Source organism: Lonchura striata, chromosome 2, assembly GCF_050655825.1.
Source record: "Lonchura striata isolate lonStrDom1 chromosome 2, ASM5065582v1, whole genome shotgun sequence".
NCBI lineage: Eukaryota > Metazoa > Chordata > Aves > Passeriformes > Estrildidae > Lonchura > Lonchura striata.
In genome coordinates this window covers 39,672,403-39,689,502 of record NC_140704.1, presented here as the reverse complement: position 1 = coordinate 39,689,502, position 17,100 = coordinate 39,672,403, and the positions used below count along the sequence as shown (strand labels likewise).

The window sequence follows — 17,100 nt, the reverse complement described above, 5'->3', positions numbered from 1 at the left end:
TTACATTTACACTATTTAAATTTGGAGAATAAAGGGAAAATACAAGAACTGTTTTGAAGGTATAGTCTTTTTAAGAGTTGCTGAATGTTTAATTTGTTAGTGCATAAAAGCTTTTTAATAGAATTGCTGAATGTAAGGGAGGAAGAGTTGTCAAAGACTATCTTATCCATTTCCAAGCCTTAGAGTTACCTGTCACTCCTGACAGGTATTTGACCAGTCAGTCTTAAAAATGTCATGATATAGAAACAGTTTGGAAACAGCAGAAATGCAAAAACTGTCTTTACAGTCAACAATCTTATGTCTGATTGAGTCTTCTTTTTTTTTTTCCATATGAAGATAACATCTGCATTTAGTCTGATACTTGCAGAAAATTTTGGTCTTTGCTTGAATATAAAGCAAAAGCTATATTTATATATATTTTATATATATATTTATATAAAGCTTGAAAGGCTTTATACTTCATGCACGTCTGGTTTCCAGGAGATATTAGATTGACATATGCCTGTGCACGAATGGGATGTATATGGCACTTGAAATTTGCAGACCCAGTCTTCAATGTCATATAAGGGCTCTTATAGCACTGAGTCCAGAATATCCCCAAAAGCTGTCTGCTGTGTGCATTCAAACCTGTTACATAGTGTGTGAACACATATTTCTCCCTGCAGGATCCCAGATAGGTGTGACAGTTAAACACTTAATTACTGAAAATTTCCTCCCCACAGTGGAAAGATGTAAAAGTTATGTATGGTCTTTCTCTTATGTTGCATACCCCCCAGGGTTTTTTTTCTCAAAACTTTATTTGACACCAAGTGTCACTTTGATTGACACAGCTCTGTGTATGATGTATATGCTGCAATATGATGTATGATGTGAATGTATCACAATCTGGGCACTTTTAATAGGCACTCTATCTATCCATTATGCAGATTATCATTGTAATTCAGTGACAACATTGAGTAGTTTTGGAACAAGGTCAAAAAGGAACCTGATAAATTGTGCTCACTACCCATTTTCAGTTTAGCAAACACTCAAAGCAGTTACCAGGTTGAAAACAATTTTTATGGCCAATTGTTCGGCCAACTGATCATGATTTTGTCTAGCTCACACTTCCTAGCTTTCTTCTAGGATGTTGTAAAAAACATTGTCAAAAACCTTGCTAAAACCCACATATGTAACATCTACTTCTTGTTTCTAATGCACAGGAGCTGTTACCCTCTTACAGAAAAAGATGTATTGGTTTAGCCTGTCTTTTTCCCTGCCAAATTCATGTTAGTTATCACTTATTTTATTGATAGTTTACCAGTGTAAATAGGTTGTAATTTGTTTGGTTTTTTTTTAATAGAAATTCAATTCACTAGCATAATGCTGTAATTGTAAATGTCTCTAATAAAGAAGATTAATTAAATGCTGTTTGCAAATGCCACTAGAGAGCTCTATATTTCATGAAGACAGAAAAGTTAATTATTCTGGACAGCAGTATAACAAACCAGAACTAAATAAAAGATCAGTATCTTTATTTTATTTCTACCTACTTTTTTTTTTTTTCTAACAGATTCAACAGATTCCTGTTGGAAGACAAAACCAAAAATTCAAGTTTCACTTTTCTGAAAACAAAGTATATCTCAATTTTAAAGTGTTGATAGTTACCAATGAAGAGATAGAGATTGCAAGTATACAGGATCTGAATGAAGACAGAAGTTTTCTTCATGGCTGGGATATAAATTTCCAGAGATGATTTTGCTCAGTAATACCAGTAGATGAATGCGGGAAAAAAATGTTAATTGGTTAATAATTTGAACATTTTTTGTGGGGGACCTCTCCCCTTAGCTTTCCTTTCCAACAGTGTTTTTTTATACATGAAGGCAGAGTTTGTTTCAACAATTAATCTGATGAATGGGGAAACTGAGGCACTAGTTTATAAGGAAAATGTGAAAATAAACTGTATCAACTAATGGAGCCTCCAGAGAGATTTGTAAAATATTGAACTCTAGAATCAAGTGTAGGTATGCACACAGTTCAAATGAATAAATATCAACCTAATTCCTTTTTCAATGTTTGGGAAATTTTGAATATTCCAGTTGAATAGATTTCTTCAAAAGATAAGCATCTGTCTTTCTCCTTATCTGAAAGAAGTCACTCTGAGGCTTCAAAGCATATGAAAATGATTGTTTCAATGTGTTGGAGTATACATTTCTCCATGATCTTCTCAAAAAATTATGTTCTTTATATCCTTTTATCTTTATGTAGGTAATTTTGGTCCCTCTCCTATGGTGAGCAAAAGATTGAACATGCATCCCATTGTGTTCTAGTCAGGATACTTTTGTTCTTCTAAATCAGCCAGTGTCCAACTAAGACGAGAAAAAGCAATAGTACATAATGGCACTTTTAAAGATTAATCGCTATTTTCTAAGTGGAGTAAAGTATATCACAGCAAATTTATTTATTATTCTCAGATTAGTAATGAAATACTAAAGTTTTCTATATTCAAGTGCTGTGTAAATGGACAGGACCAGATTTTTTTAAAGACAGATTATAACTTTACAGTTTATATAAGTATTTTAACATTTTAGGATATGTTCCACAGATCTTTGAAGAGTTTCTATACTAGGTCTGTCCATTATTTTTAGCTTGAGGTCTGTGGAATTCCATTCAGACATTTCAAACAGGTTTCCTTTCTTAATGGACAGTAAGATCTGGCACAAGTTGGTATCAGCTGGTTTTTTGATCTTTTTCCCCCCCTCAGCTCCACCTGATTTACAAGCTATTGTTAACAATGAGTCTTTTGTGTATGAGGTTCAATATTGAAAATGTTGAAAGGAGACTTAAGTTTGAAATATCCATGCAGTTTGACCCTTGTCTCTCTCTGCTTTGATTCCTTTGATGTGGAGCAGGTGAACTGGCTCTCTTCAGCAACTGTGCACTGGCTGTTCAGGGCACAAGAAGTGTGTTCATGAGTGCCAGGACTGGAGTGGTCTCTTAAAGTCAGTTAGAGAGTCATCGTTAGTGCTTGTCATGCCGTGCTACACTGCAGTCACTGCTATTGTGGCATCTCGGACAAAACCTCAGTCCAGTACTGAAATACAAAGTGACCTTTTTCCACCTGAATTTAAAGAGAAAACCTTGACAAACCATGTCTTGGCTTGTTAGGAATTTGGGACTAGAACAAGGCATAGGGAAGCAAATAGTTGAAGCAGATCATTATGTAGACAGTGGTATGTATAATCAATGCTCAGGGATTCAGTGAAGTTTCTGAGGAGAAAAATTCTAGTGTGCATTCACTCTGCTGTGTCCTAATGAAGTCAAAATACTTCACAGGAAAAACTTTGAAAGAATGTTGTCTTAGATATAAGACAAATTGTCTTATGCAGACTTGGTAAGAATATAAGCATTTATGAATGTATTATCTTCTGAAATTACTTTAATATTAAATATACTAATTTGTTTAATCTGATACATTTATATAATTTATCTCCTGTCCTCCTTTATCATGCTTTACTTTGACAAAATGGAGTAAAAAGAAACATGACTTTATTTACACACAACAAAAATAACAGAAATAATATGTGAAGATTTAGAACAATATGAGATCATAGAAACTCTTCCTTCAAAATATGTTGCATTAAAATAGAAGCAATAGCAGGGACTGGGGATTTCTATTCATTCCAGAAAAACTGTAAACATTGACAGCAGCAGAGGCAGAATTTTATATGCTTCAAATAACACACAAGATGAGGCATTTAAATGTTACAAGCAAATAATTTGTATTCCTTGTTTTGATTTTCATAGCTCTGCTTGGATAATGCCAGTAGCATTTGGTCATTTCAGCCTCCATGTCCCTCTGGCATCACATCTGTATTGGTTTGGCACAGCCTGGTTTAGGTAGCAGGGGGCCACAGAGATGCTCCTGTGGGAAGTTGCTGGAAGTGTCCACCATGTCCAGCAGAGCCAATGGCTGATGGCTCTGAAGATGGACAAGCTGCTGGCCAAAGCTGGGCTGGTGAGGGAGGCTCTAACTCCTCTGTGATGACATATTAGAAAAGAAAATCAAAACAAAGTTACAGGTTTTGTTTCTAGTCAGAGAAGAGGAGGAGGTGAGAATATGTGAGGGAAACAACATGGAGACACCAAGGTCAGTGGAGAAGGAGGGGCAGGAGGTGCTCCAGGTGTTGGAGCCAAGATTCCTCTGCAGGCCCTGGTGATGACCATGGTGAAGCAGCTGTGTCCCTGCAGCCCATGGGGATCCATGGGGGATGCAGAGATCCACCTGCAGCCCGTGTGGGAGTGGATGGATTCCTGGAAGAGGCTGTGATGCAGTGGAAGACCTGGTGGAGAGAGAGGGCCCTTGTTTCAGGCTGGTGCAGCCTGTCCTTAGAGGTCTGCACCCCGTGAAGAGTGACCCACATCGCAGCAGTTTTGGGAGGACTGTTGGTCTGTGGGAGGGACTCAGGTTGCAGCAGGTGCAGCTTGGCTGCTGCCGTGAGTATGGACACATGCTGGAGAAGTTCACAGTGACCTGTCTCCAGTGGGAGGGACCCCATGGCCTCACAGGGGAAGGACTCCTCTCCCGGAGAAGTGGAAGAAAATCTGGGTGATGAACTGATCAAAATCCCCACGCTCTGTCTCCCTGTGCTGTCGGTGGGAAGGAGGGAGGGGCTGGGGCGGGGGGGGGAAATGGTGTTTTAAGGTCTTATTTTACCTCTCATTATCCTCTTCTGATCCTGATAGTAATAAACTTCACTTTACACCTAAAGCTGGGCCTGTTTTGCCCTGGAAATATTTCTCCCAATCCTCATCTCACTCATGAAGCCTTCATTAATTTTTTTTTCCTTGTTCTTCTTTTGCCCAAGCTGTGGCAGGGGAGGGTGGGAGGGCAACTCTTATAGGTGCCTGGCATTGGGCCAGTGTCAAACCATGACATCATTTCAAGTTCACTTCATATTTCACTACTCTCTTGGCTGTTGTGCAGGTTTTGCATTATCCAGAACTGGGCTGCTGTTATCAAAGTTGGAAGAGAACAAATCTACCAGTGCTTGTCCCGGGAACCTACTACTTTTGTGCAGTCTACTATTTTTCCTTTGTTCAGTATTTGCTTCTGCTCTGTCATTTGTTTCATTTTTCTCACTTTCAGTGCTTGTTGTGAAAAGATTGTCATCAAGAACAAATAAATTGTTTAGTTTAAGAGTTTGAAAGTCTTGCTCTAAATTTAGAATCAGCCACTGAACTAGGTACTGTGCAGTCCTGGACTAACAGCTAAGTCTAGTTTTATGTGTGCATGCACAAGTGACACTTCAATTTTTGGATTTTCTAGTGAGTGTTGGAAAAGGACAATATCTAACGTTGCTTTTTTGTTCTTGCTTGTCAGAAAAATTATGAGAAGTTAAGTCTGCATCATAGCAGCAGTAGAATAGCCAGTTGTAAAAGCGAATTTTCAGAAAATAATGACCTTCCAGTTGACAGCTGTTAGTCTGCACATGGAAAAGACGAGGAAAGAAGCAATCCTGGTAGAGGATGACAGGACTATGGAGAAATGTAGACATTAACAAAAGAAGCATCAGGTGCTATCATGCTGTTCAGAGGTGTGTGTGTTCTTTGTTTTCATTTATATGTGCAGGTATTTTCTCTGGATGACAGTGAGATAGACATAGTGGACAATTCAAGCAGCTCTAGTTCAAATAATTTGGAAGAGTCTGCTATTGGTAAGATTCTTCAAGAATGAACTGTACACAACTTTCTAACAGTAAAGCATTTGTTTAGTCTAATATATGAGAGTATTACATTATTTGTCACAAGTTCACAATCTGTTGTTACCTAAGAAAATCACTGTGCCTCTGTGACAGCCATGTCTACTTTAATAGATTTGATACCACCAGGACTTTGTGTAGCTTGTCCACATATTTTGGAGTAGCAGCTATGAAAAATGGAATATTATTTGGCTTCTTGAGAAAGAAGGTGGTTTTAAATTTAAACATAAGATGACTAATACTGATAAGAAACAGATGGAAGAGTGTGAACAAGAAAGTTGAAAGAGGTAAGCTTTGGCTGCCTGGAAGAATCTACTGAATGCAACTGATGGAATACATAGATTTTAATTAGGACAGAATTATGTGACATAACACAGCATGAATTCTGCTTATAGTTATTTATGGTAATCAAATTGGAAAGCACCAGCTGTGTTGGGTGTTATCTTAAGTAACAGTTTTTTGGGATTATATTTCCAATTCGAGAATTAAAAAAAAATAAACTCAAAAAACCCTAGCAACTAACCACTATGACTTTACTTGCTAGATTGTGAGCTACCATGACCTACCTATTAAATGCAATGGGATTCTGATTAGTGAAAATCAAAGCTCATTTTATACTAGAAAAAAAGAGATGGGTGTTAGATTTAAGCAAAATTTAAGATTTCCATTAACAAAATATAGGGATGATTTAGATGTACTTTTAGAAGGTAAAGGGAATGTAGTTGTCTGAAGATTAGAAAACAGCATTGCTGCAAATATCCCAGGATTCAAAAAACCTAGAATAGCATTATTTGTTTGTAATCCTATTTGGTAGCTATATTTTATTTTATATTTTGGCCCAGGTACTGAAGAGCACTGATGAGCTTTTTTACTGAAGCCATGAGTGCAGAGCAAATAATGATTTGGTAATTCTACTTAAAATCCATTAAAATGATTTGCTAATTGTAATTGGATAGTCTGCCATTCTGAAGGGTAGAGGATCTGTGGCTCGCCAGCTTTGAGATTATTGTCAAAGTTTGCTTAAAAAATAGTAATTTTAGAAAGCATTTTTTGTGGCCACTTTCTTGTGCTAAGAGAGTAACAGGAGAAGGCTGCAGGATAGAGGGAAGCCTTGAATAACTGTGGGAAGGGACTGCATAGAATTAAGCTCTTGAGAAAAAGCAGCTTCCAGGGACAAAGTTTGGTTCTATGTTCATACTGAAGAATAACACATTGTGTGTCTCACAGGAATATAATTCTTTGTGGGCTAGTTCAGCATTGTGCAAAGAAATTTGAAGCCTTTTTGTAGTTTGTAACTCACCACACCCAAAGCATTAGTGGTAAGGATTTCCTTGTAGTTAATTTTTCTTTGTTAAGATTTACACATTAACAAAATATCAGCTTTTCCTAATATTTGAATATTACTGTGCCATATTGCCATAGTTTTAATTAAATATTTTATGTGGAAAGATCCTGTCAGTTCTTATCAGTCCCAGTAACTTTAATCAGCATTTCTGGAAGCCATCCATTTTTCTCCTAGCATAGAGTCTAATTATTATATAGATACTTCAGGATTGCTTTTCCAGAAAAATAACTCTACAGTCTTACATTCTTAGATCAGCTGTAGTTTCTACTTCATGTTGAAGTCAGTGTCATAGATCAGCTGTAATTAATGTTGGAAAATGTTTCTACTTTTGAGGAGTAAAGAAAAGATAACTTAAAAATATTATAAATTCAGGATAATTGGGAATTGCTTGAAAAATGTTCAATTCATTAATAGTAAGTGGCTAACAGAGTTAGAATTATTAGCCATGGTTTTGTTAAGCATGTCAGCATTACCGGGGAATACGTGACCAACTTTGATCTACCTAACTTGGAAACTGCTAACACGAAGATGAGAGTTTTAGTTCCAGGTATGTTGATTAAGATTGTGAAAGGATTTGTCTAATTGTGCTGTCATCACATCATTCTCAGAGAAAATGTGTTCATTCTAATTTCAAACTAGGGTGGTACTTTGCAAAAAGGTGTGAAATGCTGAGCTGTTCAGTAGCGCAGACACTGGTATGGATTTGTCAGTGTAATAGGGGGAAGCTTTTTTCATAGTCCCATATTGTCATATTATTTTTAATGACTTTGCATACTCAGTGTTTTTTAATTGTGCTTTTAAAAAAGGATTGTTCTGATTAGTATAGAATGTATAGACAATGTATTTCTACAAGACCAGCTCTTTTAACAAGATTTCCAAGTGCAGGGTGTGTAGATTCTGGAATAGTTTCTCCTGGTACTTGAAATGATTAATCCTACAAGAACAAGATTCTGCACATTTCAAAAGCATAGAGGCAGCAGTGACAGATGCATTTTTCTTTTCCTGAAGTAATTATAATTTCAAATTATGAAGATTGTCAGAGGATAGGGACATACTGAGTCAAAAAGCTGTGAAGAATGATGCGATGGTAACAGTTTATTAGTTGGATTTTTTTTCTTAGTTTAAAATTACAAGGTTCACAACTTTACCTTAGCATAGTCATATTAAAGGGGTTTTATTTTCATGTGGCTTACAATGTAACCATATCTTCACTTCTGTTGGAAAAACCAAATAGCAGGAAAATATGTGATATGTCTTAATGCATAGTAGTCCAGTAGAGCTGATGTGTCAGTTGGGTGAGAGTTGAAAAATTTACTTTTTGTCTGGAAATGCTCTTTTGGACAAAATTTTTTGTTTTCCCTAATCATGTTAATTTTCATCACAACCAGGACAGTGTCCTAAATACATTGAAAGACAATTCTATGTGAAACATGCTATTAGAAAACCCTGGTCTATGGCTTTATGTACTCCTAACCTTCCTCCCAATATAGAGGTAGCATGCAATAGATTCTTTTCAGAATTGCTCAGCCTTTTCAAGAGATTAGGAAGTCTCAAAACACTGCCCTTTTGTGCAGCTGTATCTTGTTTAAAAGTTTTCTCTTACCTCATAATTTCATTTATGCTTCCACTATTTGGAGTGGAAACATGAATGAAATCTCTGCCCTTATCTTGTTACCAATAAGCAAAGACACTGATATTCAGGATTCCTTTCCTGTAATACTATTCAAAGTTACCATGTAATGAAGACACCACAGATGTACCTGAACAATATTCTAGTGATGCAACTCTAAAATCTAGAGTCTCCTATATCTTTCTTTGACAAATGTAAGTGGTTTACCCAGTGCTAGGGGACTTGAGTCTTGTGCAGGTAATGCACAAGTTGAATAACTGGGGATTTCTAGAACTAGGATACTCTCAAAACAGGAACTCTGCATGTTTTATGTAGCAAGTGATTTGGCTCATCACTTAGGTAATGAGTTTAGGTCATCACTTAACTCCAAATTTAATATTTTTGAGGAAACATGTTGTGAAATAAACCCCCATTCAGTAATGTAATTTGTTTCCTGGAGCCTGTAATTTGGGCCACATTGCAGACAGCTTATATCTTGGAAGTTCTGTGGTCACAGAGATAAGCCTTGTTGATTTGTTTTTTGTTTGGTTGTTTTTTTTTGCTAATGGGATTTTGTTGAAGACATCAGCCAAGACCTGGTTTTCCTATATGATGTCTGAGTTTAGTTTGAAATAACTAAAACTTCTGTTGCTATACATGGAATCACTGCTAGTAAGAAAAATCTTTGTTGTTTGCTCTGCAAAACAGCTTAATTAACCTGGTTAGGATTGTCCATTCCAGTGTATAGCCATTTGAAGGGCAGTTTACTAAGAGTATTTTGAATTAATAAAGGTAATTTCACCTTACTCCTGAAAAGATAGTTGAGCTATCATTCAAAAAACCACTCCTTTTGCTTCCATTTTATTCAAGGAGATGTACTGAAGTTCTCTGCTAATACAAAAATTTTATTCAATTTTCCAACCAGTCTGGTCAAACTTAGAAAGGTTTTCAAAGATACCATTGAAGTGAAAGTTAAAGCCAAAGCAAAAGTTACTATTTCTCAGGTTTTCTGGATCTTATCTCATGTTACCAGCTCTTTCCTTGCAATTGCCTGTTTAGGTGCCTCAAGAGCAGAACACTAAACTTCATATGAAAATATATTTGTATAATTTTTACTGATGTCAATGCATGTTAAGAAGTTAAAGTCTTAGAAGTTGCTCTAATTACATCAACTGCTAAAGACCAAAGTAGCAGTCAGAGAAATTATTTATGCCTCATTTGATACTTTTTTTAATGTCCTCAAGGAATCTGCATAGAGCTACTCAGAACAGGGAGGCTGATCAGAATGAAAAGCTTTGGTTTTTGTGTGTTTCTTTCACAATCTACAAAGAATGGGCATAAAACAGAAAAGAGATGGAGGGTTTGTATTTAATTCTCCTTGAGATTGTCTTGAGCTGAAAAATGCCCTCTTGCAAGGCATTTGAACTGAACATATTGCTCTTCCTATCCATGTCAAAGAGGTAGCCATGGCAAAAGGAAATATGTTCCAGGGAACCCTGAGCTGAACATCAGGATACACTGTGCGCTCCATGACTTACATGGGTTAACTTGCCTGCACATTGTGCTGTTTCTTACTTCCTGACTGGCTTTGTATGATTAGGATAACTCATACACAGAAGACTAGGGATTATGAATAAAGTCATTAGTGTTCCTTGAATATGTGGGTACACATGAGTGTGTTTGTTACAATGATTTTTACATGTTTGAGTCCCCTTGTGTTTAGTTATTAAGAAAATTATTTCCCTGTGTTTTCATAGTGAGTAACATAATGAGATTCCTCTCTCAGGTCTATCTGCTCAGTGGGTCTTTAGCTTAATAATAAGCAATAAATATAGGCCTGAAGGGTGTTTGCTATTGTTTAGTGATGTTCATCATCTTTGGGGTTTTGGTTTTTAGCATTAATAAGTATTTTCCTAACTTTAGCATATGAATCAGAAAATATTGCATCTCTGCTGTGTACAGTCAGTGGTGAGACAGACTCTTTGGTGTGAAATATTGTGCACTTGTAAATACACTCATAAGATGGCAGATTAGCAAATCAAATGTGGTGAGTCATCAAACTGATCAAGCAAATTTGGATATGAACCTTTTACTGATAAGAGATCATTTATTTGAAACAGCCAAAGGGTGAAGTATTTCAAACCAGATTTTATCTATGAATACTTGAAAAGGGGGGTTGTTTTTATAAAATTGTAGCAAACATCTGTGTTCACTCTTAGCTTTCTAGCCAAGTGGGTTTAGTTACAGATTTTCTTGCAGATATTCACATAATATATTATGGTATTTGTTGTGACGGAGTGTCTGAGGTTGTAACTCATAATCCTTACCCCAAGCAACATGACTCACATCCACTCAGAGCTTCTAGTTTTGTATTTGTGTTATTGTGTCTGTGTCCTAAGCAGGTAAAATACCTGTTCCTTGAATAGGCACAATAATATTTTTCATTTTCTTCACTTTCTAAGCTGTGGGCACTCTCTTTTTATATTCTTCTGTCTCATTAACAAAGTTAATTGAAGAACTTTTGCTTCTCTGAGGGCCTAGTTTATTTGCTTTTATGTAATTTAGCTGCTCTTATCAAATAATCTTTTGTGCTAGCTACCACAGAATTTTGGTATCTGTTTTGCTAAGCAAAGTATCAGCAAAGATTAAAATGTTGTTTCTTTCCCTTTCATTCTCTATATGTCTCTGTGTCTCCTTTTTAGGGAGATGGATTTGGCCTAAAGATGTATAATTTCTTTTGGTTTTAAAGCGAATTCAGTTTGACAGATGAAAGCCTCCTTCAGATTTTTTTTTTTTTTTAATTCAGAGGATCTCAGAAAAGTAGGAAAAATATTTCAGAGTCCAACACAAAAGTGTCTTTGAACATGAAAAGATGTAAGACTCTCAAAAATATGTTTGCTCTACAGTTGCTCAAGAACTAATATAACTGCTGTAACACGACCAACAATGGGAAAATAGTTTGACATAAAATCTTTTATTTTCTTATCTACTGATTGAGTGATTAGATGCCTCTGTTCTTGTTTAGTGATAATGTTTGTGATGTTACCAGTGTGGAAAAAATCTCATATAGACAAAGATGCAGGCCTTTTATTAAAATATATTAATTTTGTAAGAGTATCCTAGTCTTGCTACTCAGACTTTCAGTTAGCAGAATTATATTTTCATTAAACATACACTCAATCAAAATGAGATACCAGGGTGGTCTCAAATTACCATCCAAATTATCATCAAAAGAATGGTTTTACAGGAATGATTTAAGAAAAATGCATAAAACTAATATTTGCTTTAAGGCAATGCTTTCCAAGTGCATGAATAATAGATGTCATCAAACATTAGCCTTCCTTCTACACCTTTTTTGGCAGTATGCAATAAATTATTTGAATGTTTACTTTCAGTTTGATAGCTGATTAGATGTTGGCCCAATAACTGGTTATACTGCTGCCTTCAAGGTCTTGACTTCAGTAGGATTATTTTAAAAAAAAGGTATTGCATATGTTACTGCATATAAATAGGCAGCCAATGGCCTGGTGGCAGTAAAAATCTGGTGGACATCTAAGAAAGTGGGCAAATATTCCATCTCCTTATCCAGACTAGAGACAATGTTGTGGCTATAGTGGTAGCAGAAATTGTAACAATCTAATGCAAATCCAGGTGCATATTCTGTGGACATTTAGTCAGCATGTGTAGTTACTTTCTGTAACAATTTTCTAACATAATTTATTAAAATACTCTGTTGGGCTGATATTTTTTATGATGTAAGCAAATTTTTGATACATCAAACAGCAACTTGATAGTCAAGTTGGGGGTTTGGGGTTTCTTTAATGCTGTTTTTTAAAAGTTATTTTGACACCATATCTGGGAATAGAAGATACTAACATGCATGTTGTATGTTTCTTTTAAACAGAAAATAGTATTTATGTGTTTGTTTCAGCTTTTTTATACTAAGTTTTAGTGCTTCTGAAAGACAGTCTCAGATAAGGTAGGTGTTTATTTTTTAAATATAGTTGTCATTGTTACTATCAATTACAGTTGATAGTTTCACAGTGGAACTGTTCCTCAAGTTCTTTCATGAAACATGTCTTTGGTTGCTTTTACGGCTTCATTTTACCTCACCTAGGACACCAGTTCTGCTTGAGGGTATTGTTAGAGGATGTTTCCACACAAAAGCTTTACATGATAAATAATTGTAACAACGGACCTTGCTATTGAAACTTAAACTGACATCAGTTGATTAGCCAAATTCTTGTTTTATATTTTTAAGCAGATGTTTTTCCACAGAAAATGGTGCTTGTGTATTTGATAGTTTAGAGTATGTTGAAGTAGTGTAGAGTCCCTTGTTCCTTTGAACTTCTCTGGATTTTCTGTATAAACATAAACACCCATTTCATGCATTTTGGAGGCCTCATTTCTACAAAAAAGAAACAAACAGAAGCAGAATATGTTATACCATCCCTCTTCTGAAGATCTTCCTTTTTTTTCTATTTCTTTGGTAATGCACCAAATACATTCTTGATTTATTTTTTCTGATCACTTTGGCACCACCCTTATTCAGAAATCCTGTTAATTATTTCTTCATTTCTGCTTTTCTTTCATATCTGAAAAAAAAACCAAAACAAACTCTCAAAATCACTCTTGGCTGCATCTTCCTCTCAAACAATTTTTTCATTTTACCTTTAACTTAACCAGCTAAATATTTATAATGATAGAATTGATTCTTTTCCTATGTTTCTTCATAGACCCTGTTTGAGTCAAGTGCAATATTTTATTTTTGCTTTCAGAATGGTTCTTAGCATAACACCATCCAGTCTGCCATTTATCCCTTCCTAGCCTTTCATCTTTTGCAGCCCTGTTGCAGCCTCCCCCTGTTTGAGCATTGCAGAAAGCACATTTTCTTTCTCTTTGTAGAAATTCACTACTATACAAATCTCTGCCCCTCACATATTCATCAGCAGTTAATTTGTAACGACTCCTTGAAACTGTAGTTTCCACAAAAATAGATAAAAACTCTTGCCGTACTCAGGCTATTGTGGCTGCCATCCATCAGGACATCATGTTTGTTCTTTCAGTTCCCTGGAGTCTGTGACCATTTTTTATTGCTTATCTCAGCTAGTGAGATCTGCTGGCTGGGAAAGTAATTGTCCAGAGTTTACAGAAGGATCTAGCATTGAAACACGGAGATCTATATTTCTGACGTTGAGATATTGCTATCCTGGTGATGTAGTACCAATTTTTTCCCCACTTTACAAGTACTGAAAAAAGGAACGACACTTTTATTTAGTAGAAGTCATTCTATTTTGGACATACAGAGTAAACCAGCCTTTAAAAAAGCATAGCTGTAAACTAGTGAACTTGGACATATTTCCTTTAGAGGAAGCATGAGGAGGAGTCAGGGAATACTGGTATTTTCTCTACAATCGTTGATGCCAAATACAAAACTTTTTTTTTCTTTTTTAAATTTTTTAAAAAATAATGATAGATTATGTTATGGTTTTGGATCAAGACTGTGATCAGGTAATTTCGTGCTTGCAAGAAATTCAGACTTTAACTTAAAACTAATGATTTTCAAGGTTTTTTGAATATTATATATACATTATATATATACATTATTCTCCTGTTGCATATACAGTATTTCCTCTTTTATTTCTTCCTCTTTATTGCCTACTGATCTGCTTTTGAGAGTACCTTCACTCAGCCACAGGTCCCATACTAAGAAAATAAAGTATTTATTCATGATGAGATGCCAGTTTCATAGTCTACCAGTCATAGCTCTTTGCAATATGAAATATCATAGCCATCATGCCATGGTTTTATTTATAATGGTATTTTAAAATGTTAGAAAAAGAGATAATTATATTTTACATCCAAATATGTTATCTGAAGTATCATTAAGGTATTTCTTAAAAGTATAAATTCCAATAGTGAATCAGTAAGATCTCATTAATTGTCATTATCCAGGTAAATTTCTGTGGAATGCAATGGGAATTTCTCCTGTAAAATGACTATTTCATACAGCCATTGCTAATTATAATTTATTTATACATCATTATCGGTGAAACAAGTTTTCCATTTGAAGTACTTTTCCTGAGAAGTTTCACACCCCGTAAGTTGCTAAAATGGGATTGCAAACTGTGTATTGAGTTAAATAATATTTAAAATAAAATTATTTTGATCAGTTAAGATATTGATCTTCACAAAAAAAGTGATTGTTGTCTGTACTAAGTTTTATTTTACAGCTTTTAATATAAAAACTCTATTAAGAATTTTAATTATGCAGTACAAATCCAAATTTGATGTCAACTTTCTGTAGTTTCAGTGCTGTTTGCTAAAGGGTGCCATAGAATAACAACTCAGTTTAAACATGATGTCTGCGAGCTATAATGAACTACAGAAAAACATTTTAGCCTTTGTTGATATTTTCAGTTCTGTGAGTAAAGTGGGCACATCCATTAGCTTTTGTCAGTGATGTTTTCCTTTTGGATAAAAGTCTTAAAAGCTTTGGTCAAGTCTGCAGCAACCTATTCACACATGTTCCCTCATCTTCCAAATAATGCTATACTTCTGTATTAAAAAAAAACCCAAAATAAACAAACAAGGAACTTGGAGTAGTCTGGAGTGTATGGACTTCATAGGAACTCCTAAAGTCTTTGAAGCATACAGGTACTACAAGCAGACATTAAATCTGGTCCTCCTAGACTTTTAAGTCACATTGTTGTTGTCATACTAGAAAAGAGAAAAAGCCCCACAAGTTGAATAACAGAGCAATCCAAATTATGTCTTACTTGGTCATTGCTGTTTGCTGTTATCATTCTAAACATATTTCTATTCAGAAAAAAATAATTTAAGGCATATAAAAGAATAGACCCTGATTTATTTACTTTTGGTTTGTAATACATGCTACTGATGGGAAAAGAGGAGACAAATACCACAGAACAGGGAGCAGTGAAAAAGTGTCAAAGTGAAGATTTGATGAGTGTTTTTAACATAACTGAAGATTTTAAGGTAATAATGTCAAAACCACACTGGGTTCCTTTGGGCCTTGAATATATCAGTATTGAAATAGCTGGTAGATATGAGAAAATGAAGCAAAAATCCTAAATCAAAATTGTTCTTCTGGTGGCTATAATCAATTCAATAGGCAATAATCTATATTTTAGATTATTATAGCATGGCTTCCACTGTCTCTTTGGGCAGAACCAACTTAGATTATTCTTTAAGTGACTCAGAGGAAATGGAAAACTCATTTTCCTCTTACTGATTATGTAGAGAAGACCTAAGGAAAATACATCAAACTGAATTTCACTTGAGTTTCTCAAGACATCAGCCAAAAGGCAGTGCAATAAATAACCCCAGCAATATCAATGATGTTGTCTCCCTGATCCGACTAGAAATGTGTCTCCCTGTGGTAGAGAAGGATATTTATCTGTATCACTTTATTTCTGTGAGAGCATAGTTCAGATCTGGAGGGTCTTTAGATACTAATATTTGTGAATATCTTTCTTCTTATTAAAGTAGCCAGCCCAGAAATTCAAAAGTAAAAAAGTGGTAATAGTTCTGTTGTGGACTAGTTAACGTTGGTATTTGGATTTCATCACCCTCTCAGTAGAATTTTTAATCTTGACATAAGATCACCTTCAAAAAAAAAAGCAATTGTAAATTTATACATAAGACTTGATGATCCTCAGGGTGTTTCAGTGAGAGTAAATGTTAGAATATCTAAATTAGTCTCTGGAGTGTAGTTTAGAGAAAATTGTATTTAGGAGAGGTACAGGGCTGCTGGTTGAAGTTTGCTTAGCTCCCACGTCTAATAGTCAACCTGGAAAGGTTATTTTGTGATTCACTAAGTGTTTTATAGTGGAAGTCCGCTGATAAGCTTTTATTTAATTTCTGGGCCTGACAATGTGAATAACTTCAATATGCAAGATTAAAAATTCTGAACAATAGATTCACTTCATTGAAATAGTCCACGTCAGACATATTACTATAATACATATTATTATAATGCTTAGAATTAAAATAAATTCAATAAAATCAAAATATATTAAAAATAGATTGTGTAAGTCTATATAAAAAACTCAGTTAAGAAAATTATGTTTGTCATATATTTATCCTTTTGAATAAATGTGACAAAATTTTAACAATTGTTGATGTACATTAATATTGCTTTTCTCATGGGGTAATTTAGTGATTCAGAGAAAGGGATTTTCTTTTGAAACACATTGTCACTTACATTGTCTAAATTTTTAACATTTTAGATTATCCTTTTTTGTTCCCAGCATTATTGGGAAAACAAGCATTTCAACTTGGTATTTACATCTACAAGTTTTAAACATTGTATGCTATTAATGTGCTAAGGCAACAAGATTATCTGCCCTCCTGATTTTACTCTTGTCATCTATGGTGTCGGC

The 17,100-nt window shown here is 35.1% G+C and overlaps 1 long non-coding RNA gene across 1 annotated transcript in view; it reads left to right on the top strand.

Moving 5' to 3' along the window:
- LOC146768202 (uncharacterized) overlaps positions 1-17,087 on the top strand; it is a 39,420-nt gene extending 22,333 nt beyond the window's left edge. Inside the window, exon 3 of the long non-coding RNA XR_014952018.1 lies at positions 1,553-17,087. This is a non-coding gene — a long non-coding RNA (uncharacterized LOC146768202). The remainder of the gene's footprint in view (positions 1-1,552) is intronic.
- The last annotated feature ends 13 nt before the right edge of the window (positions 17,088-17,100 follow it).